The sequence below is a fragment of the Herpailurus yagouaroundi genome, unplaced genomic scaffold (genome assembly GCF_014898765.1).
Source record: "Herpailurus yagouaroundi ecotype Mexico unplaced genomic scaffold, PumYag 164, whole genome shotgun sequence".
Classification (NCBI taxonomy): Eukaryota; Metazoa; Chordata; class Mammalia; order Carnivora; family Felidae; genus Herpailurus; species Herpailurus yagouaroundi.
The window spans coordinates 30,261,303-30,283,727 of NW_024412405.1; the positions used below are offsets into that span (position 1 = coordinate 30,261,303).

General features: G+C 41.0%; 1 pseudogene; it reads left to right on the plus strand.

The window, feature by feature from the left end:
* The first annotated feature begins 4,610 nt into the window (after positions 1-4,610).
* Positions 4,611-22,425, plus strand: part of LOC121037898 (40S ribosomal protein S4-like) — a 33,164-nt pseudogene continuing 15,349 nt past the window's right edge.

Consider the following 22,425-nt stretch of genomic DNA (forward strand, 5'->3'; position numbering starts at 1 on the left):
TTCTCGATTGACTAATTTCTTTTTTATTCTACCATTTTCCATTTCTTTGTCTTTTTGACATATATTCTGGGGAATTTTCTTTATCAGCCTTTCTATTACATTTTTATTTTGGCTTTTCTATTCTTCATTTATTAAAAATTTTTTTTACATTTATTTATTTTTGAGAGACAGAGTGAGACAGAGCATAAGCAGGGGAGGGGCAGAGAGAGAAGGAGACACAGAATCGGAAGCAGGCTCCAGGCTCCAAGCAAGTGTCCAGCACAGAGCCCAACGCAGGGCTTGAACCACAAACTGTGAGATCACGACTTGAGCCTAAGTCGGTCACTTAACTGACTGAGCAACCCAGGTGCCCCTCTATTCTTCATTTATAAGAGCTCTTTCTTGTTCTTTGTTCTTTTTCAAAACACCCAGTTCTTGTTTTATGAACACAATATCTTTTCTTGACTCTCTAAGGATATTACTATTATTTTTAACTTTCTTCTATAACCTGAATTGTCCATCAGCTCTGGATTCCTTTGTTTGTATGATTATTTTTTATCCTCTTTCTCATATTGGAGGCTTTACTAAGATGCCTGATGATCCCTTATTGTCTGTCAACGTTTATGAATGAAGCATTAAGAGCAAATCAGAGGCTCTATATGTGTGGATGGGACTTTTCCACTGAAAGATTTCACTGCGGACTCATCAGGAAGCAAAGTCACCTTTTTTTATCAAAAGCTCTCTTTAAAGTCAGTTCAATTTCCCCAAAGAAGAGTCCTTCCATTTTTCTTTTTTCTGATTGGTGGTAAGGACTCTTCTAACCTACTTCTCTTCATCAAATCACTCTGTTTTCAGCCCCACATCTTGAGCCTAACCCCTTTTGGGCCTACTGTACCTGAATTATGGAGACTTTTTGCTCAGTTTCTCTCAAAAAATAAAACTCTAGTGTTCTTGGGAAATTTAATGACTGTACACAGGCCTTTAGCCCAATCATATCTTCTTGGCTTTGTACCCATCAGATACCTGATGTCTCCAAGTGCAGAACCTCTCACGCATGCTCCTGTGTTGGGGCTCCACCTCTGCTGGTATTTATGTTCTAATTTCCTCCAGTCTGTTAGTCCCATTATTACCCATCCATCTCCTTTCAAAAATCTGATGAAAATTCTTTTCACATTTTTACAGTTTCAGTCTAAGTGGAGCCCCCACACGCCCTAAGAATCAGCTCCTGGTCTGATTACTAAATTCAGCTGGTAATGAGATGGATATCTGCTGATGCCCCAGTTTCCACAATTGTTTCAGATGCTACTGAAAATCCCAAATCAGGCGAAAATCCAGATCAGAGATCTGAAGCCAGAGACTACTTCTAGCTTCACAAGATCCCTGCTGAAGTATCAAAGCAGGCAGCCTTCAGCAAATTGGGGGTTGCTGATCTTGAATCAGAGAAGGAATTGGCAAAGCAGTGGTGAGTTTGCAGGGGAAAAAATTAAGTAAAACAGAGACCTGCAGTGTTAGCAGCTGACATTAAAAAGAAAGAAAATTAAATGATGAGCTTGTAGCTTTAATATCACTGCTCTATCCAGCCCTCTGAATCTTTTTATCATACCTAAAGAATTGTTCATTCATCTTTCAGGAATACATTAGAGCAGGAGAGTTTTCCCATAGGCAAAAGCATTATACATATTTGCAAATGTCTTACATAATGATGCGAATACTATGCATAGGGATGTTTTGATGAAAGGTAGAAACAATGCAGCAATTTCCAGTCTGTTTCATTAGCTCTCATATGCCTAAGTAAAGGGAGTTTTCTTTGTTGCTTATGCTTTTTCAAACGTTAAAAAGGCTGGTATTTAGAATTCATGGTATTGGGTGTAAATAGGAAAGCCGACTGTTATCTGATGGAGAATGTTTCTTAATACAGATGTCATGTCACACTCCTATTTCTGGTTATTATTTCTAATAACTTTATTTAAAATATGTGTTTATTCAGGAAATAAAAGCCGTTTTTACTGGGATTCAAAAGTACTTTCAATACATGATAGAGAGAAAATAAACCTGTAAATCCTAGCTGCAGGTCTAAAATCGTCTTTTTATTTAGCTTGTTATGTGGTCAACTCAGCTTTAAAATTTTATTTTTGCAGTAGAAGCTTAAACAGGATGACTTATATTTGGGCTTAGTTGTCAATGGAAAAAAATAAACAAAAACCCTAACACTTTAGTGCCTGCTTTGCATCGACATAAGAATTCCCCTTTCATTATACCCCAGCTACTGGCAGCTTATTACGGCCATTGCTTAATTTGTGCTCTGTTTTTACAAATGACACTTGTACAGGCCTCTTGGGGCTGCGGAGAGAAGCCAGGCCCCTCTCTTTCCCTTGTGTCAATTCTTTTGTGAACCTTTATAATTAGCCACTTAACAAATGGAGGGAAATGAACCTTCAGCAGCAAAGTATATCCTGAAGTTAAGTCAACCATGTGACAGGCAAAACCGATACATGAAAATCTCCTTAACTCAATGGTTGAGTTGCCTCAAGGGTTAAGAGGCATTCTACCCATAATAGCCTAAAAGAGAAGCCTTAGAAGTGGTGTTTTTTTGATGGTTCACTATCCAAACGCCTGTTAGCCTTTCCAAGAAACAGCACACATTAGAAAAAGCACATATTTCAGGGCATGATGGCTATCCGCACCCCCCCCCCCCCAAATCTTTTGTTTTGCAGGAAAAAAATGTCAAAAGTCTGGCTTTGAAAGTAACAAGATCCCCAGGCTTGAAATTTACAGATTCAATGTAAAGGAAAAAAAAGGGGAGGGGGGGAAGCTTACATCTTTGGGACTGAAAGAATGTAAGTGTAGAAAATGACATCACATATATTAAGATATTAATGAATTTGTTTTCAGAATCTATAATAGGGACCCTAAGAGCAGGGTGCTATCATTACGAACTCTTTCCTTTTTATTACTAATTAGACTTCTAAATGTGAGTGTAAATGTACCTCAGAGAGTATGTATTAAAAGTTGCATATGCATAAGAGATCATTTCGAATTCATCTTCCAACAAAAACTTCAACTTTGATATTTTCTCATGTTCCCATTTATACGACATTAACATAGTCTTTTGTATTTAATTTCTAAATTCCATTGTGATCATTCTATCAAGGTATTTACTTTTGAGGACTGTCTGATAGCTTAATCCCAGTTCAACAGGGCAACAGTCAACTGTTGCCAACTTAATGTATCCTATTATTATCAGTGATTCTTTTCCATGTTAAACGTATATTGCCTCTAATGTATACAATGAAATTTATCTGGTTTAAAGGCATATCCAAATCAAAAAATATATATGATACATTTTACACAGAGCTGGGGAGACATAAGAATGGGGGCTTACAATATTATAATATTAGAAGACAAAAAAATTTCAGATACTATAATTTATTGATACCAGAATGCTTTCTATCTTGAGAGGAATAAAATGGAACATAGTAAATTTCTGTAGGGTCAGTGAGATAAAAGACAGTTTCACTTCAAGTGAGCTCAAAGTGTTATTGTAAATAAAAATTGTGGTTTTATTTTATTATATAGCCCAAATATATTCATTAAAGTTTTATAGCAACTTGCTATTGGTTTCAAAGATGAGTAAGTTTGCTTTATAGGCTATTGAGTAGTGGTTGACATTTCTCAATTAAGGCCTCATCTATACAAGAGCTGTTAACTCATCTATGCTTACCTTTCTTTAAAGTTTTATTTAGGTATAATTGACCAATAAACATTGTATATATTTAAGGTGTGCAACTTGGTGTTTTGACAAACATTTACATTGTGGAATGATTACCACAATCAAGCTGATTAACATATCTATCACCTCACATAGCTACTATTTTCTTTTCTTGCTTTCTTTTCTTGTGTGTGTATGTGCAGAGAACTCTTAAGATCTATTCTTTAGCAAAATTCAAGTATATGATAGTTTTTTTTTAACTGTAATAACCATGCTGTATAGCAGATCTCCAGAACTTATTCATCTTGTGTACTTGAAACCTGTACTCTTTGATCAAAATCTCCCCATTTCTCCCTCCCCTCAGCCTCTGGCAACCATCACTGTACCCTCTGTTTCTATGACCTTGACTATTTTATATTCTACAAGTAAGATCATGCAGTATTTGTCTTTCTAGGTCTGGCTTATTTCACTTCGGATGATGTCCTCCAATTTCAACCATGTTGTGGCAAATGACAGGATTTCCTGACTCTCTACAGCTAAACAATATTCCACTGTATGTACGTACCACATTTTATCTGTTCATCTGTCAATGGACATTTAATTTGTTTCCGTATCTTGGCTATTGTGAATAATCCTGCAATGAATGTACAACCTGAGTGGCAAAAAAAAAAAAAAAAAAAAAAAAAATTAAATTAAATTAATAAAATAAAATGAAAATAAAAATAATCCGATTGAAGAATGGGAAAAGGACCTGAATGGACATTTCTCGAAAGAAGACATAAATGGCCAACAGGTATGTATATGAAAAGGTGCTCAATGTCACTAATCATCAGGGAAATGCAAATCAAAACCACAATAAGAGATCATCTCACACCTGTTAGAATGGCTATCTTCAAATAGACAAATGATAACAGCTCTATCTATGCCTAGCACAGCTGGGGCTCATGGTCCCAAAAAGCCTCTGAAGTGTGTAGCAGCTCTAAAGCATTGGACACTAGATAAACTGACCAGTGTGTTTACCCCTTGTCTATCTACTGGCTCCATAAGCTGAAGGAAAGTCTCCCTCTCATCATTTTCCTAGGGAATAGACTTAAGTATGCCCTAACAGGAGATGAAGTAAAGAAGATCTTTATGCAGCATTTTATTATTTATTATGACCGTTGGCAAATTCTGAACTGATAGAACCTACCCTGCTAATTTTATGGGCATCATCAGCATTGTCAAGACCAGGGAGAATTTCCATCTGATCCACGACACCAAGCATTGGTTTTGCCGTTCAAGTATAAATTGTGCAAAGGAGAAATACCTTTGTGGGGGGCAAAAGGAATCTGGTGACCCATGATGTTCATACCATCTGCTATCCTGATCCCCTCATCAAGGCGAATGAGACCACTCAGATTGATTTAGAGGAGGGAAAGATTGCTGAGTTCATCAAGTTTGACACTGGTAATCTGTGTCTGTGTATGATGACTGGAGGTGCTAACCTGGGAAGAATTGGTGTGATCACCAACAGAGAGACACCTTGCTTCTTTGGATGTAGTTCACATGAAAGATGCCAGTGGCAACTGCTTTGTCACTTGGCTGTCCAGTGTTTCTGTTGTTGGCAAAGGCAACGAACCATGGATTTCCCTCCCCCCATGGAAATGGTATCTACCTCACCACTGCTGGAGAGAGAGAGACGAGAGACTGGTGGCCAAACAGAGTGGTGGGTAAAATGGTCTTTCGGTGATGTGATTGGAAGTCTTTATATTTAATTAAAGATAAGACAGCATGGAAAAACAAAAAAGGGTCACAAATGTTGATGAGGATGTGAAGAAGAGGGAAGCCCTGTGTGTTGGTAATGGGAAGGTAAATTGATGTAGCCATTATGCAACACAGTGTTGGGGGGGGGGGTTCCTCAAAAAATTAAAAATGGAACTACCTTATGACCCAGCAATTCCATATTCTAGGCATATCCAAAGGAAATGAAATCAGATCTTGAAGAGATATCTGCATTCCTGTGCCTACCTTTTTGGATGAGGTAGTAATGAGAGCAAACCTTTATTCAGGCACTGTTCTAGGCACTTTTAATATATTAATTAATATAATCCTCATTGCAAACCTACGAAATAGATACTGTTAACATCTCTACTCTGAAGTAAGGAAACCGAAACCAGTGAGGATAAGGTTGAGCCAACCTTGGAGGATGAGCCAACCATCTGGCTCTATTGACCAAACTTTTTTAGTATCATGTAACTAGCTCAGGAAAACCCTACAGCAGTTTTCCTTGGTTGGAAGTATTTTAACGTATCAGAAGTCTTATTTCCCAAATTGTTGGTGGACTTAGAGACCTATTATTCAAGGTTGAAGTCAGCTAGTATTAAAAGTGACCACATAATTTATTGTGTTGATGGGACATTTTAAAGAAGGAAGTTAGATGCTGTTAATAGTTACACACTTGGAAAGTTGACAGAATCTGGACTGTCCCAGGCAAACCTAAGCATATAGGTACCCTGGCAAAGTCCCTCGAAGCCTGGACGCTCAACTTTCCGTATGGAGCAGACAGGAACACAGCTGGAAATCCTTGCCAATTCTCCAGACGCCCTTGGAAAATGAGAGCAAATAATATGTGCAAACGGAGTCACCTCATTGGACTCTTACTTTGTACACTGGAATCCCATTTTAAAACCAACTGGAGAGTCCTAGGTAGGCCTACCTTCTAGGAATTATCAAAACAAGCCTGGACTCTAGGCACCCTTAAAAGCAGTCTTAGCCTTCCAGATTAGCAATGGGAAAACAGCTGAGAGTTTTTGCAGGTCAGGGCCTCAGTAGGGGGTAGTGCTTCAGTCTGTTGATGCTGCTATTTCCTCCTTCCTGCCACCATCACCCACCTCTCCCTGGTCATAGCTTTGGACAGTTGCCTTACTCAGCTAATGTCGTCAGTTACCAGGTGATGATACAAAGCAGAATTTCTCTCAACTCACTATAACTGCTTACAATTCAGCGCAATGCTTGATACCCGGTAGGTACTCAATCGAGATCGCTGAATGAATGACTGAATGAATGTGCAAATGAATGAACATGGGGAAGACTGTTGCTTTCTTGGCTTTGTTAACAGCAATAACGCTCTGCACTGCTAATGGGATTACAGGTAGTGTTTTCACAGCCCTTCATGTTTTAGGGAATAGGTTATAAAATACTCTAACTGAAAGTCAAGTTGCCTATAAAAAGTAGAAAATCCACAATCTTTATGCCTGAGTGGCCTATTAGAATAGATTAATTCTGGTGGTATGGCTGCTAAGACACCTATAATTTGATGATAATTTTCCTCATGTTCAAAATGTTGTTCCAACTTTGACGGCTGGAATTAGGAGAAGTGCAATTCCATAAATATGTAAGACTGACTACAGGGTTTCCACCTTTAAACTTTTGTTGGTTCTTGCCTGCCTAGGATGTCCTTGGTCCCACTCCGTTCCTCTCAGACCTGCCTTTTCTTGGGAGTCTGGTCAAGTTTATCTTCTTCTGTGTTGCATTTGTCCACCACCATCCATAGTGGATTCTCTTCCACCTAAATCCTATAACACATTTTGTCTGTTCCATTGGGTAAAAAGCATAATATGTGTGACTCGAACTGGTAGGCACCCATTTATCTCCACAAGTTATGTGAGGTTTTTTTACAGAGCAGATTGTATGTCTTTTTCTTGTCCCTGCTTACTGATAGATATATGTGTTGCAGAATTAATTCTCACAATTGCTTTTATTGTAACAAACCATTAGGTAGCAAAGTTTTGAGGGGGGGAAGAATTTTACCCATCACCTACTTCTAACTCTTAGAAGCTATATGTATCTACCCAAAGATCCGAATAATTGTGAATGCTCAAATAGGCTTAGATCAGTAACAACAATATTAATAAAAGACATGAGTACTTATGCATTATAATTGTCTTACACATAGTAGTATATGATTGCTTGGTTTATAGTGAGCACTGGATTGATATAGTTTCTTTCTATTAATGACTAACCAGACATGTGCATAAGTAATATATATTTGCAACATTTATTATGTAAGTAGAAAAATGCAATTGTGCCTAGCAGTTCAAGGCAGCATATGTGTGGTTAATCAGAATGATGTAGACAATAGGTGATATGAGAGTCCAGGTAAGTGATCACTATGAATTTTTAAGTTCTTTCCTAGCACTAAAGCAATGCCTAAGGATGTAACAACTTTTTCCAAATACCCACTTAATGATAGAAGGATGAGGTATTTTATATTGATTATAGCACACTGAACACAGCCCTAGTGTTCTAAACATTAAGCATCCCCCATGTGAGTCCAACGTATACCAGGATGCAAATGAAAATAGCTTGTTTTCTTTCCTTTGGTTCTTCAGTTCTAACTAAGAAGGAATAGATGATAAACTCAGGCACAAGGGTGCTTGTTACTTCACAAGGGCCACATGTGGAGTTTTCCAGAGTCTCAGGTCAGTGTTTTTTCCTTTGGTGTGTTACATAATGAATTTGCAGTCTTTTTAAAAAATGTTTATTTTAAGAGAGAGAGAGAGAGAGAGAGAGAGAGAGGAAGAGAGTAGCATGGGGGAGGGATAGAGAGAGAGAATCCCAAGCAGATTCCACACTCAGCACAGAGACTGATGCAGGGCTCGAACTCATGGAACCTTGAGATCATGATCTGAGCCAACATCAAGAGTTGGATGCTTAACTAACTGAGCCACCCAGGTGCTCTGAATTTACATTCTTTTAAAGGGTGAAGTACACAGAGGACTTTAGCCAGAGGATGAACTTCCATGTTTCCCCTTCTTGTGGTCCCCTGATAACCATCCCTAGTTGGTGAGGGCAAAACTTATAGTATGATGGTAGTGGATGTTCTCACAATCCTTCTGGTACCATCGTCATATCCCTTGCCACATACAAGTACTCATAAATATTTGCTGCTGCTGCTGCTGCTGCTGCTGCTGAAGAATTTGTATTGAGAAGAGAAGTGATTTGGTAAGGTGAGAGTGAAAGGTTTGTTTTCTCTAATTTTTCTGAATGATGCTGCAGGGAGCAGCAAGAAACATTCCTTCTGGGCATAGAGAAGTGGTCCCTTTTGAGTTGGTAAACAGAGAATGTGGGTGTTCAGGTGTGCTGACCCATCAAGTTAATGCAAATGTATAATATATCCAGAATATTACCTGGTGATGGGAAAAAGATGATGCAGGGATATGTTACATCTCTCTCTTTCACTTTCTCTCTCTATCTCTTTAAAGTTTATTTTGAGAGAGAGAGAGAGAGAGAGAGAGAGCAGGGTGGGGGCAGAAGGAGAGAGAGAGAGAGAAAATCCCAAGTAGGCTCTGCTCTGTCAGCGCAGAGCCCAACATGGGGCTCAATCCCACGAACCATGAGATCATGACCTGAGCTGAAACCAAGAATCAGACGCTTAAATGATTGAGCCACCCCGGTGCCCCACATCTCTTAAAAACATTATACCAATATAGCAATTTTATAAATTCTTTTGTCAATTTTACATATCATTCTTCCCAGTGACAACTGGGGATTTTAAGCATATTGTTCTTAACTACATGATCATGATGAATAGAAACAAATTAGACATTACTCCATGTAGCAGGCAGTATTGACCTATTCTAAAATGCATTATTGGACCAATTTTAAAACAGAAGAATCAAAGTAATTGATTGGTGGCTGTGGGAATGTTGCTTCCATCAATATTCAAGTGTATTTTGAACTCTGTTATGCAGTTAAGAGAACCTAACTGAAGTCACACAAGTGTGATTTTTGATGCAACAAAAACAAAAAGAAAATATTCCGAAGGGCAAATTTTAAAGCCATGACATTTCAATATTCATCCAAATCAAAGTTAAAAGTTCTTCCTGATATTGGCATAAAATATTATTTTTTCATCTCTTTAAATAATTTGTAAGGTAGGTTACTCTTACTTTGAGAATAATGTGTTTTAGAAAATTTTCCAACATGAGTTTTGGAGAACAATAACAAATACCTAAAACCAATTACAGGATCACCCAAACTTTAAGTGATCATTTTGGCAGGCTTTCTAAGGATCACCACTTTATTCTAGATTTTATATAAAATATGCTAAATGAATGCATGTTTGTTTCTACTGCTTTTTCAATTACCACACTTCTGACATATTATGGTGTGTACCTATATTTCCTTATGATTCTCAAATTAGTTTTGCATAAAAGTAAGCAAATTCCTCATAATTTTGGTTTATCGTTTCATTTGGGGGAAGGGAAAATCAAGACATATCTGTTGCATGTATCCACTTTTTTGTCCACCCAGACACAAAACAGTCATGACATAGATTGAGAAATGGAACCAAGTTTCACACGAATTGCATTTCACATTCAAGAAAATTCTCCTCTAATGAAAATTCACGGATTACTGTTGTGGGTGCCTTGCTTCTCAATTGCCCCTATCTGGTTTTCATGGTTGAGAGAAGCTCATCTTTCTTAAGCAGATTTGGGGGCCCACAGAGCACAGGGCAACATAATTGACATATTAGTCTATTTGCTGATCTCTTAAAGCTCAGTGCCTACTGATGGAAGTCATCCAAGCCATTCTTCTCCACCTTTCACTTAACAAGCATAATAATAAATGAATATTTAAAGTAGCGGCAAATGTATTAGCTGGAAACAAATAGGTTTCATTTGTAACAAGTGCACACAGGTTAATTAACAAGAAGGAGCTTTTGTTTTGAAACAGGCTCCCCGATGCTGGGGGGCGGGGGGGGGAAGGTGCCGTTAAGGGCCAATTGAGCTCCGTAGGATAATTATCAAGTACCAGCGTGCTCTTCCGTTAGTTAACAAAGTGCTGCCCACTATTTGCCTAAACCTATAAACCATCATCTGTGATCCTCAGCAGCAATTAAGTGACAAACATTTCCTCGGCTGAGACTTGGGAAAACAAAAGAGACGCGGTAGGATTTAAGGAGCCACATGGATATTTTTGAATGGCAACTCTGAAGACCACTTTTTCCATCACAAAGCATTGGGCAGAAGCATATTTGGTATTATGTGACAGAGGAAATGCCAGGGCACTTTTAAAAGAGAAACTACAGTGGGCATATAGAATAGTTGACACAGTGCATATTTGAACAGCACTGGTTCTAAAACCTTGACGTGTTTAGCAGGTGTAACAGAATAGAGACCTGTGTCATCTCCTTATAGCACTAGTACCCACTTTTTCCCTACGATTCTAGCTACCCTCCTCCCCACATCTGATGAGGGGCTATGAAGAACATGGTGGAAATTCCCTCGAAGTTTAGGGAAGAAAGTCTAACCAATGTGCAGCAGCCCCTCCAGGGCAGGAGTTACTAATTAGCTCTACAGAAAAAAAAAAAGAAAAAAGAAAAAAAGGAAAGAAAGAAAAAGATAAGAAAAAAGAAAAAGCCTATTACTGAAAATGATATATCAGCGTAAAAAAAGTAGTTTTAGACCTAGAGATTGCCTTCTATCACAAACTAATTGATCTAGAAGTTTCAAGGGTGTAACATTTAAAATAGTTCTGTAGGCACGGCCGTAGTTCCAGGAGCTATAAACCTTACAAAGGCACCGTTGAGTTAGTTCCATTAATTGTCTGGCTGGAAGAAGTCTCCAAAAGTTGCAGAAGCTCTTGTTTTTCTAGCGAAGGATCTTCTGGGCATTTAGTTGCCTACATTAAACAATGTTGTCTAACTGGTTTGCATAATTGCTAGGGCTAAAAGGCTGTTCCTCGACATTAAAAAATACAATTATAAATGTATGAGTTTCCCTCAGTCAGAAGGTACCGATTTTTTTCCCCCATGCCCAAATAACAGCATTTACAAATGTTTTCACGAATCGTGAGAAGCGACCGCTCCGTGCGTTCTAATGCAGGGTGAGGTCAACAGCTCTCTTGAAAGAACAAAACCAACCCAGGGCCACGCGGGCAGGCGGGCCTCATTAAGCACTCCAGAGTGAGGAGAGCCTCTTGGAAAACTGCGCCGGGCTCGACCCCTCCTTTGTACTTCACCAGGTTCCTCCGCACCTCTGCCACTTTCCTCTGGATTTATTATATTTTTTTATGAATTATTTAAACATGGCCATTTCACATCTACAATTAGTTTTCAAAGAAAAGGCAACCGGAGAAAAGAACCGCAAGTTAAACAGCTTGAGAACGGCTCGGGTTTGGGCAGGACGAGAAAGGCCCATCCCCGTGTCAGAGCCGCCTTCGGCGGTGGCTTCCCACGCCCCTGTCGTTTTAAGTCCCTTAGACTCCGTCTGCATTGCAGCCTGGACCCTGTTGTCGACAGGGAGGACACACGAGTATCAGAGCGTCGCTGTTCTGGGTTACCTGCCTGTGTTTCTTCTGTGTGCGCAGATGGGAATTGGTCACAATTTCCACAGGTGGGAAAAGAGTGGACAGTTTTCATCATCGTTAAAGAGTGAACAAGGCACCAAAAAATGGAAATGCTAGTACCACTAACCACTTGGAAAAATGCAAGTGCCCAACGCTTGTTGTACCCCGGTTACTCTTCCCCCATTAGCACCCAGAACCCAGTCCCGTCTTGGCAGGGAATGGCCTCCTACAGTCACCATATCCTGGTCCCTCATTTCTCACCACCAAAGCATTCAGCCAGACTAGACAGCAAGAGACGGTCAAAATCATCCCTCGGCCCTCAGGTATGGCTACACTGTGCTGGAACTCATCACCTTGTAATAGAATACAACATAAAGTGTTTTATCTACCAGACTGGAAACTTTTTCTAGGCTAGGAGCTAAAGCCCCGTCCCTTGCTACTCTCAGAGCCTGACATAGAACAGATCTCCCAAAATATGGGTACAGAGATGGACTAAAACCCTCGGTGTGCAAAATGTATCTCTCTCGGAAAGTCTCTGGGGATAAAAAAGAACTGTAAAATTCACTCGCCGATTCTTTCTGCCCATCTGAGATTTCACAATACTCCCTCTGGGAATATTCTTTATAGCTAAACAAACAGCAATTTCCACTTCATTGTTAGCAGCCCGGTAGAAGAATTACCTTGAAAATCAAGTTTTCTAAAATGTATGTGGACTCGATAGCACCAGTCACATCGAAACACAGGAAAAGTCACGAGTCTCTTATGCAGGTGAAAGGCAAATTGCTAAAATACGTCAATGGGAAGAAGTATATTCGGTGTAACGTTAGATCCATTTGAGATTATGAATCGGCATTTATTGTAGAGCTACCGTTCTCCAGGTCCACAAAGATTATTCCTAAAACTCTGACAACGATATTACAAAGTCAGTTTTGTCAACCAACTGACAAATGTAGGAGCGGAAGCTCAGGGAGGCTGGACAGCTTTCCCAAGGTCACACAGCACAGGAAGGGAAGAGCAGAGGGCCCAGGGTACTCAGGCTACACCAGATGCCAATAGTCTGATGCTAGACCCGGGCCACTGAAGCCTGTTTCTCTGCTGTGATTGAGGAAACTCTGTATTAAGTTTGGACCTTTCCTCTAATTTAGAGGCTTGAATCCACAAGTGGTCAGTGACCATGAGAACAGTAATGGGAAGGGAGGCACCAGTCCCAAATCAGCCCCCACCATCCCCTCCCTAATACAGTAGAGCTGATGGCTCTACACCCATGGCACACTCTGGCAAGGTCACTCAGGCACAAAATTGAGCTGAACAAGACGCCAGGACACTTTGGGTTCTTCGTGAGGAAGCCTCATCAGGACTCTTTCCTCAGCACCTCGGGAATGACCTGTGACCCGTGGCAAGGGACCAGAGTGAGTCCTGCCCCCACATCTGCCACCCTGGACCCAGTGTATGAGGCACTGTCACCCCTTCCCAACTTTTTCCTTGGGATGACCAATTTTTAGTGAATTCACTCCTCATTAGTAGTTACACGAGAGGATACAGTGGGAAAGCAAGACAAATTCAGTAGGCTCAACTAACTTATTATTATTATTTTTTAATGTTTACTTTTAGGAGAGAGAGATAGAGTCTGAGCAGGGGAGGGGCAGAGTGAGAGACACAGAACTGGAAGCAGCTCCAGGCTCCGAGCTGTCGGCACAGAGCCCGATGGGGAGCTCAAACCCACTAAGGGTGAGATCGTGACCTGAGCCAAAGTCGGATGCTTAACTGACTCAGCCACCCAGGCGCCCCTCCGTAGACCCAATTTAAATTTGCCCTCTTTGCCAGTAAAATGAAATGAAAATGATGTTTCCAAAACTGGACTTAAAACCAATGGCTTATTGGACAATTGTGTGGAATACTTAGTAACTTAACCATTACTGCTGCTTTATGCACTGACAAGCCTATTCAGGTGTAGAATACCTGAAATTTTAAGTAAAATTTCAGAAGGACTAAAGGCTTCTGGTTAGCATATGTGGACTAAAGGGAAAGAAGCAGTCCACCGACTGCACTGCAGTTAGGTCACTGTGCCCCCTTTCCTGCCACCTTTTCATCTCCCTGGTCTCTGAGCCAGCATGTTGGAGAATGAACTCTTTCCCATACTCTGGTGTCCACTGATGGCGCGTGCTTATAATATTTGGACTCTGTTAGATGCATCTATCTTAAGTCAACATCTTTATGCACAAAAGGTGAAAAAGTAATGAGGGTAAATATGATAAAGGCTGGACTAGACTGCACCACTCCTTGGCTCGAAGCCCTTCAGCGGCTTCAGGTTTCTCCCAGGGGAAAAGCTGGAGTCCTTACATGATCTGCCTTCCCTGCCCACACTCCCTCTCTAATCTCAGCCCCTGCTCCTGTCCCCTTCTCACATGTCTCCCGGCTGCTCTGCCCTGTTGTGGTGCCGGAACATGCCAGCTAGGCTCCTCCCTTAGGGTTTTCCACTTGCTTTTCCCTCTGCCGCAAGGCGCTTCCTCTCAGTCTCTGAAAGACTGAGTCTGGAGGGACTCCAGGGGACTGGCTTCCCTCCTTCCAGTTTTTGCTCAGTTTTCTCGCGGAGCTTAGTGAGGCAAGCCTATTTAAACCACAGTCCTCACCACCACCCACTTGACGTCTGAGGCCTACGAAACTCCTCTAACTTCCTTTTCACAGAACTTGTCGCTTTCTAAAATGCTGTATGTTTTTCTTATTTCATCATCTACTGTCAGTCCCCTCCCACATCCTTCTCAAACACTAAACTTCACGCTCCTTGTGGACAGGGACTGGGGTCTGTTTGGCTTATCGGTGAATCCCATACTTAGGACAACACTTCATACCTAGCAGGTGTTCAATAAATACTTGTTGAATAAATAAACAGATAAATGCTGTGATTAAAAGTCATTTACTCATTGAATAAATGTTAGTATAAAGACATTATGCTAAATACTTTGAAAATACAAAGCTGGTTAAGACCTATAGCTTATACAGTAGTGATTTCACCTGCATTAACACCCCATTTGCAGGGGAAGAAGTGACAGTTTCCCAAAAGAGGTGCAGTACGTTGGGATTTTTATAGGTTTTATGCAAGAGCAGTTTCTTCAATATGAAGATTAAAAGGGCTAAGATTATGTTGGAGTAGGGACAATTACAAAGACCTCAGGGAGGAGGTAATATTTGAGTTGAGGCTTGAGGGAGGTTGGATTTGTCCGTGCTGAGTTGGAACGGGTAGGACAGGGAGGGAAGATTTTTGCAGGTGGAGGACACAACATAGATGGAAATCATCCAGGAAATCATATAAGGACAACTAAGCAAGCTGTTTGTTTTTGCTGAAATATAAGGAATATGAGGAGTCAGCTGGTTTCAGATTAGAGAGCACTTTAAATGATAGGGTGTTCTGGAGCATAAGAGAGATACAATTTCAAGCAGAAAAGTCTGGGCTGCCATGGATAGAATGGCCCAGAGAGGGGGATGCTAGCCACAGATGAGAAAACTTTTGCCAACAGTCTGGAAGGACGGCAGTGGGGCCCGGGGAAAGGGAGTAGCAGTGGAAATGCAAAGAATAAATGAATAAAAATTATGGGCATCTATTTAAAAAGGTAACTAACCGGATAGAATATATGGGGGGGGGGACAAGAAAAGGGAAGAATAGTAGCACAAATGTTCTAATTATTAAAAACCTGCAAGTCAGGGGTGCCCGGGTGGTTCAGTTGGAGGAACATATGATTCTTAATCTCAGGATTGTAAATTCAAGCCCTGTGTTGGGTGTAGAGATTACTTAAAAATAAAAAAATCTAAAAAAAAAAAAAAAATTAAAAAACCCAAATCGTTATTTATTTAGTTCATTACAAGATCCATAAATACCCTAAATTTCAAATCAATCCACGCACTTGCTTTTCTACTCCTTAGTTTCTCTTTCCTGAAGTAACTGAAGCTCAAAGAACTGTGGAATGGATTTGACATGAGTCTGAGTGTAATGTCCAGGAGCTGCCATATGAGCAAGAGGTGTGAGGGCCGTAGGCGTCGCCATGTTGACCACAACATAGAGACCACAACACGGACTTACCCCTTAAGGGGAGCCATGTGTTGGAGTCTAAGAGTGAAGGGAAGAAGAGAAAGAGACACCGATATGTCACTATTATCTGCATTTTACTGCAAGGAAGCTGAGTCTTAGAGTGGTCACGGTGCCTGTATTTGTGTTGCTAGAAGGTAGCAGCTTGAGGGGCGCCTGGGTGGCTCAGTCGGTTAAGCGTCCGACTTCAGCTCAGGTCACGATCTCACGGTGCGTGAGTTCGAGCCCCGCGTTGGACTCTGGGCTGATGGCTCAGAGCCTGGAGCCTGTTTCCGATTCTGTGTCTCCCTCTCTCTCTGCCCCTCCCCCGTTCATGCTCTGTCTCTCTCTGTCTCAAAAATAAATAAACGTTAAAAAAAATTAAAAAAAAAAAAGAAAGCAGCTTGAGGATTGAAATTCAAATTTTGCCTGTGAAGCTTATGGAAGTATGTATTAGAGAAACCTGTTATTTCCTTAACTACCAAATGAATTTTTCTAAAGAAGTCCCTGCTATGCTCCCCCTCCCTGTCCCCTTTTCTTTCTTCAGTGTCCTCTGAGAGCTCCTAACCAAATGCTAGGTACACAGTAGGTGCTTTGGTTGAATGACATATTATTTTCTTTGAGAAAATCTAAGCTACCTTGAGTATTTTCCCCTTGCTGATTCTTACAATGAAAATATACTTCAAAAAATGATAATATGTGAATTTAAACAGTGAAAATTATATTCCATACAAGATAGCTTTCAAACACCATGAAATAAAATACTACAGTGCTTAGCACTAGAGGCTATTAACCTAATTAGTGTACTAAGCATGAAATATAAATGATCATACTATATTGCGAAAAAATAATTGAAAATAATGGCTAACTACGTTTCAGAATTATACAAATGATACAATTATTTTATCTTATAAATGTTAAGATGACAGGAATATTGTTAAGTAAATGGATTAAAAAGATGAGTTTCAAGGAATCCTATAATTTTAATATTACCTGCTAGAATTGGGCATAAAGCTTTGAGTATAGTTTAAACTGGCTACTTTGGTTAGGGAAAGGCAAAGTTTGCCTTCTATTGCACTGTGGTGTATTTCGAGTACTTTCTCCTTCTAGCTTAATAAGGAGAGCAGGTTTAGGAGTTCCAGGGAGAGGTTAAGAAGCATAAATAAATACAGGGCAGACCAAGTACGACTTACAGTGGTCTTTAACATGGCTCACCTTTAAGTGGTAGAAAGCAGGAAGAAAAAAGCCACAGAGACTGCAGAATGGAGACACTCTGTTAGAGCAAAAATCATATTTTTTTTGGTCATGTGTACCTCAAACCAGTACGGCATCTGACTTCAAACAGTCATTCACTGAGGAAAAGTCAATTGACCAGTGAAAGAATTACAAAGGGAGCCTGAGAAACAAGGGCCCTTTGAACATATAAATCTAAGCATGATCTTTCAGTGGTTTTCCACCACCAAGATGTAGAACTCAAATGCTCTAGCGGGACAAACGTGATGTGCTCCAGCCCCTGCCTGGGGGGCAGTCACACCCCTCACCACTGAGCTGATGTCCCATAATAACGGGTCCTGGAAAGACCCCTCTACAACTGCACCCCTGCTCCCCCTCAACGTCTTCAATCTCCCTCTGACTGGGGCCTGAAACTCGGGCCTCCTCCTTGAAATTGTCCATGGTACCATTTTCTCCCCTTGTTTTTCCACTGTGGTGGCACTTTGAAATATAGTCCACTGGAATTCTCTCTGTGTGCCATAGACTGGAAGCTGAGTCTGGCTCCTCTCTGAATAGCCAGCAGTTTACAGGGTCAGGCTGTGCCATAAAAGTCCTTTGAATGAAAGAAGGAACAGAGTGTTGGCAAGAAGAGAAGAGAAAGTATTGGGCTCAAATAGGCCAGGAAGCTGATTTGCAGCTGGTTGTGCAAAGAGGGTCCTCTGAAAAGATCTGCTTTCCAAATTCCACCTTCAGTGCCTGAAGTTGAGTGTATCTGAGACTAAAACAACTTGCTTTTTGGTTAGAAAAGTTAGAGTTACTTGTTATTTGGTACTGCATGAGCTGGAAGAAATTGCATTTTTGTCCGTATTTTGTTGATTTTTAAAAGTTGTTTGTTTTAGGGGCGCCTGGGTGGCGCAGTCGGTTAAGCGTCCGACTTCAACCAGGTCACGATCTCGCGGTCCGTGAGTTCGAGCCCCGCGTCAGGCTCTGGGCTGATGGCTCAGAGCCTGGAGCCTGTTTCCGATTCTGTGCCTCCTGCTCTCTCTCTGCCCCTCCCCCGTTCATGCTCTGTCTCTCTCTGTCCCAAAAATAAATAAAAAAAGTTTTTTTGTTTTAAATGTCAGACTTGCAGAAAGACTGAAGGGAAAATGCAAAGACTTCTCATATACAAATTGTCTAGATATTAGCATTTGCCATCTTTTTAAGTGAGTCATTTAAGAGAAATTGCAGAGATGTATTTCCTAAAAGCAAGAAGTTGTCTTAGGTAGCCACGCTACAATCCACAAGATCAGGAGACAGACTAACCCCAAGACAGTGCTATTAGCTAAGCTATAGAATATTTTGCCAATTGACTCCACGCCTTTTGTAAGAGAGAGAATCCAAAGCCACATGCTTTGTTCAAGCCATCCTGTCTCCAGTTTTCTTTAACCTGGAACAGCATTTGAGTCTTTCTTTGTATTTCGTAGCCCTGACGTTTTGTGAGTGAAGCCAATTATCATATAGAATGTCCATCATTTAGGGTTGCCTTGAGGTTTCGTCCTGAATTTAGTTTTGGATTTTGAGCTTTTGTGGCAATGTCATGGAAGGGGTGCTAAATTCTTCTCAGTGCTTCATACCGGGAAGCAGAGACGAGATCTGCTGGTGGTGTTAACTTTGATCACTTGGCCAAGGGGAGATTTACCACGTTCCTCCACTTTCAAGTTCCTATTTCATCCTTTCTAATGAATTCTGTAGAGAGATACTATGATATCATATAATAATCCTCTTCATACTTTCACCCACCACTTTCAGCATCCCGTATGACACTTCCCCGAATCAGTTACTCTGCTGCCAAATGGCGAGCTTCTAAGTTCATGACTTCCAGGGGGCTCTGACTGCATCATCTGCTCAATCTCACACTTTCACCTCACTGTTCTTTTGGTTGGGGTACCCTCTAAAACACCCATCTCAGAAGACTTTAACCTTCATAATCAAACTTTAAATAGAGCAAATCCCAGTATTAATTTAGGACCATGAGTTACCACCACAACAGCTAAATCTCGTTTTGAAAAATTAAACCTGCATTTTCTTTTTTTCTAACCACTACCTTTCTTGATCATTTTATTTGTAGATTCAGAAGTGGTTCAATTTGCAAAACTATTACAGTTTCTGTCAACATAGGTAACATGAAATAGAAAGTTGAAGAAGCCATCCAGATCATTACAAACTTTACTTCTTTCTGTTGGTAAAAGTATTACCACCTCTCTGTTTTATTCTCGGGGCTCAGTGTGTGTGTGTGTGTGTGTGTGTGTGTGTGTGCAGAGTGGTGAGCAGGAGATGGGAGAGGATGGGAGGTGGGGTGGCATAGGGTTGCCTGCCCAAGGAATCTTAGAAGTCTACATTGATAAAATGTAAGGAACAATTATTCAACTAGGCTTATTTTGTCTATATAAATATATTTGCCTCTATAGAAGCTTTCACAAAGTTCCTAGCATTTAAGCATTTAACCTCAAGCATTTAAGGTTTTAGGCCTAATTTTGATGAAGACATATAGACTCCTTAATTAAAGCACGTGGGAAAAACACCACCTTTCCTTTGTGACTATCTTTTCCAACAGCGGAGCTTCATATGCGGCTATGGCAGATCCACGCATAAAATGGGTGGTCACGTGTCCTCCCAAAGTCCTCTTGTCAGGATGCCCTGGCGCGGTGGCAAAGGTGTATCATTGCTGAACTCACCTCTCCAGCCAAGACTCCCAAGGCCATGACACCATAAACGATCCAACTGAAACGAAGAAGGAATTTCAGCAGGACATAATTCCCCAAATCACCATTTGGCCACAACTGTGTGTCAGCAGTTGTCCGGAAATTAGCGCCCCTGTTTACTTGTTGTTTCGTAGCTTTGCAGGCACCGCGGCACAGCTCTCATCTGCTTTCCCGGACCAGCAGAGGCCTTGCCGCGTTTCCTGGGGCTCCATTTCTGCGACGCTAAGAAGTTCCCAAAGTGGCAACCAGGGAAAAGACAGGAAAAGACGGGCAACCGAAGCCTCCTGCTCGCGCTTGCCGTTAGTGCCTGTGCTCTGTCTGGCCTATCATACACCATTACAGTTGATCAGGCTTAAAAGGCAAACTCAGATTTTCAAGCAGAGCAGTCACTGGAGTACATTTATGGATCGTGTTCTCATTCCAATACGGTTCCCAGGGGACGGAGTGCACAGCACAAGTAACGTATCTGCAGCCTCCCTTCAATATAAGTTTTGCATAAAACAGAAATGCTAGGTCTGTAAACAATATGAGTGCCTGCCATGCACATGGCAACCAGAAGGTGGCGCGGTCTCAACATTGACCAAGGGTCTCGGCTCCACCGTTGAATCCAAGCAAATTTATTTGTGATGAGTGCTTCTTGCACTGTGCACGTCCATTTACGCATTTGTGTCTGTCCGCACTACATACAAACCCCTTCCCATGCCTAGAGACAGAACTCTTTGCTGGTTTCCATTGTCTTTGTATCCCTTCCCCTTTTAAATTAATACTGCTTTGCTTTATGCATTAGAAGACTTGAATGTTGCTCTTTCCTTATCTTCCTATTCGAAGCATTTTGTTAATGAAATCTAAATGGAGCCTCGTGCTTACATAGTCTTTGTAACAATTTCATCGTATGAGGAAGATCTTAATTGTAAATTCGTTCATAAAGAGTTTAGTTCAACCGGTAAGTAATTCTTTGGTCAAAATTAGCAAAATGAGGAACGCACATGGAGTGATGTGCATGCGAACGTTTAAAACGGGCATTCTAAATTTCAGATGTGTTAAATATTGCATTTATATCTCAGATTCCATTATACGGAAAGAACACGGCCAAGAGCTTCACTAGTATTTTTCTTTCAGTAAGAGAAAAGAGACATGCCTTTGTGTTTTATGAAGTGGATTTCATTAAAAGGCATCAGAGGCTTTAATAGTAAAAACAAACAATATCTAAACAAGTTGTCAGCATTTCACAGCAACTTGTGAACACTGGTAAATGGGCACAATTTTGATACTAAGAAAGTTCCCTTCTCAAGGCCACTAAGTGAACTCTCAGAGGACAGTCACCCTTCATTTGTGAATGAAACAAATGTACATGTCCTTGATGTACATTCTCGTGTTTACGGTTTCTTTCTTAGTCCCTTAGGTGGGAGGTCCATATCGAAAATGACCTCCTGTTTTCTGATATTCTGATATTCTTCTGTAAGCTCTCTTTTCTTACTACTCCTCTGTGCTGCCCCTCCCTCCCCCTCCCCACAGATGGGAATTTCTCTCGAAGCTCTTCCTTTAACTTGGCCTTCGAGGCATTGCCTCCTTCTGCCCCCACCATCTGGCAGCCTCCCCGCCCCTACACCCCTATGCAATTTCTCCCTTCTTCCCAATATGCTTGTCAGGATGCTTATTGGAAGGTGTGGCTCTTTCTGGGAAGCTTACTTCGCTCTTACATAATAGGCAGCATCTAAAATTAATTGAGCCAAACTGCCATTCAGTCTTGTGGAGTCCAAATAGCAACACAGGGAAAATAATACATATATAATATATATATATTATATATATATTATATATATTATTCCCATCTGACCATCCAACCAAGCACTCCCTCAAAAAAGAAATCACCAGTCGGCCAGATATTTCTCTCCTCAAAATATGTGAGGCCCAGTGGGTGAAATCCGTAACCATGGCAGGTCTCTCATCTTGGGACATTTTAAAAAACCTATTTAATACGTACAAACAGGCCATACCTCAGAGAGCCCAAAAGTTTTATATTATGTGTCCTAACCTCAACCTGTCATGCCTTAAAATCAATAATGGCATTTTCATGGGGAGCCTGGGTGGCTGCGTCAATTGAGCATCTGACTTTGGCTCAGGTCATGATCTCACCGTTCCTGAGTTCAAGCTCGGTATCTGGCTCTCTGCGATCGGTGTGAGCCCCCTTCAGATCCTTTGTCTCCTGTCCTCTTCTCTCTCTGCACCTCCCCTGCTCGTGCTGTCTCTCTCAAACATAAACACACATTTAAAAATAATAATAATGACAGAGAGGCGCCTGGGTGGTTCGGTTGGTTGAGTGCCAACTTGGGCTCAGGTCCTGATCTCATGGTTCATGAGTTGCAGCCCTGCGTCAGTCTCTGCGCTGA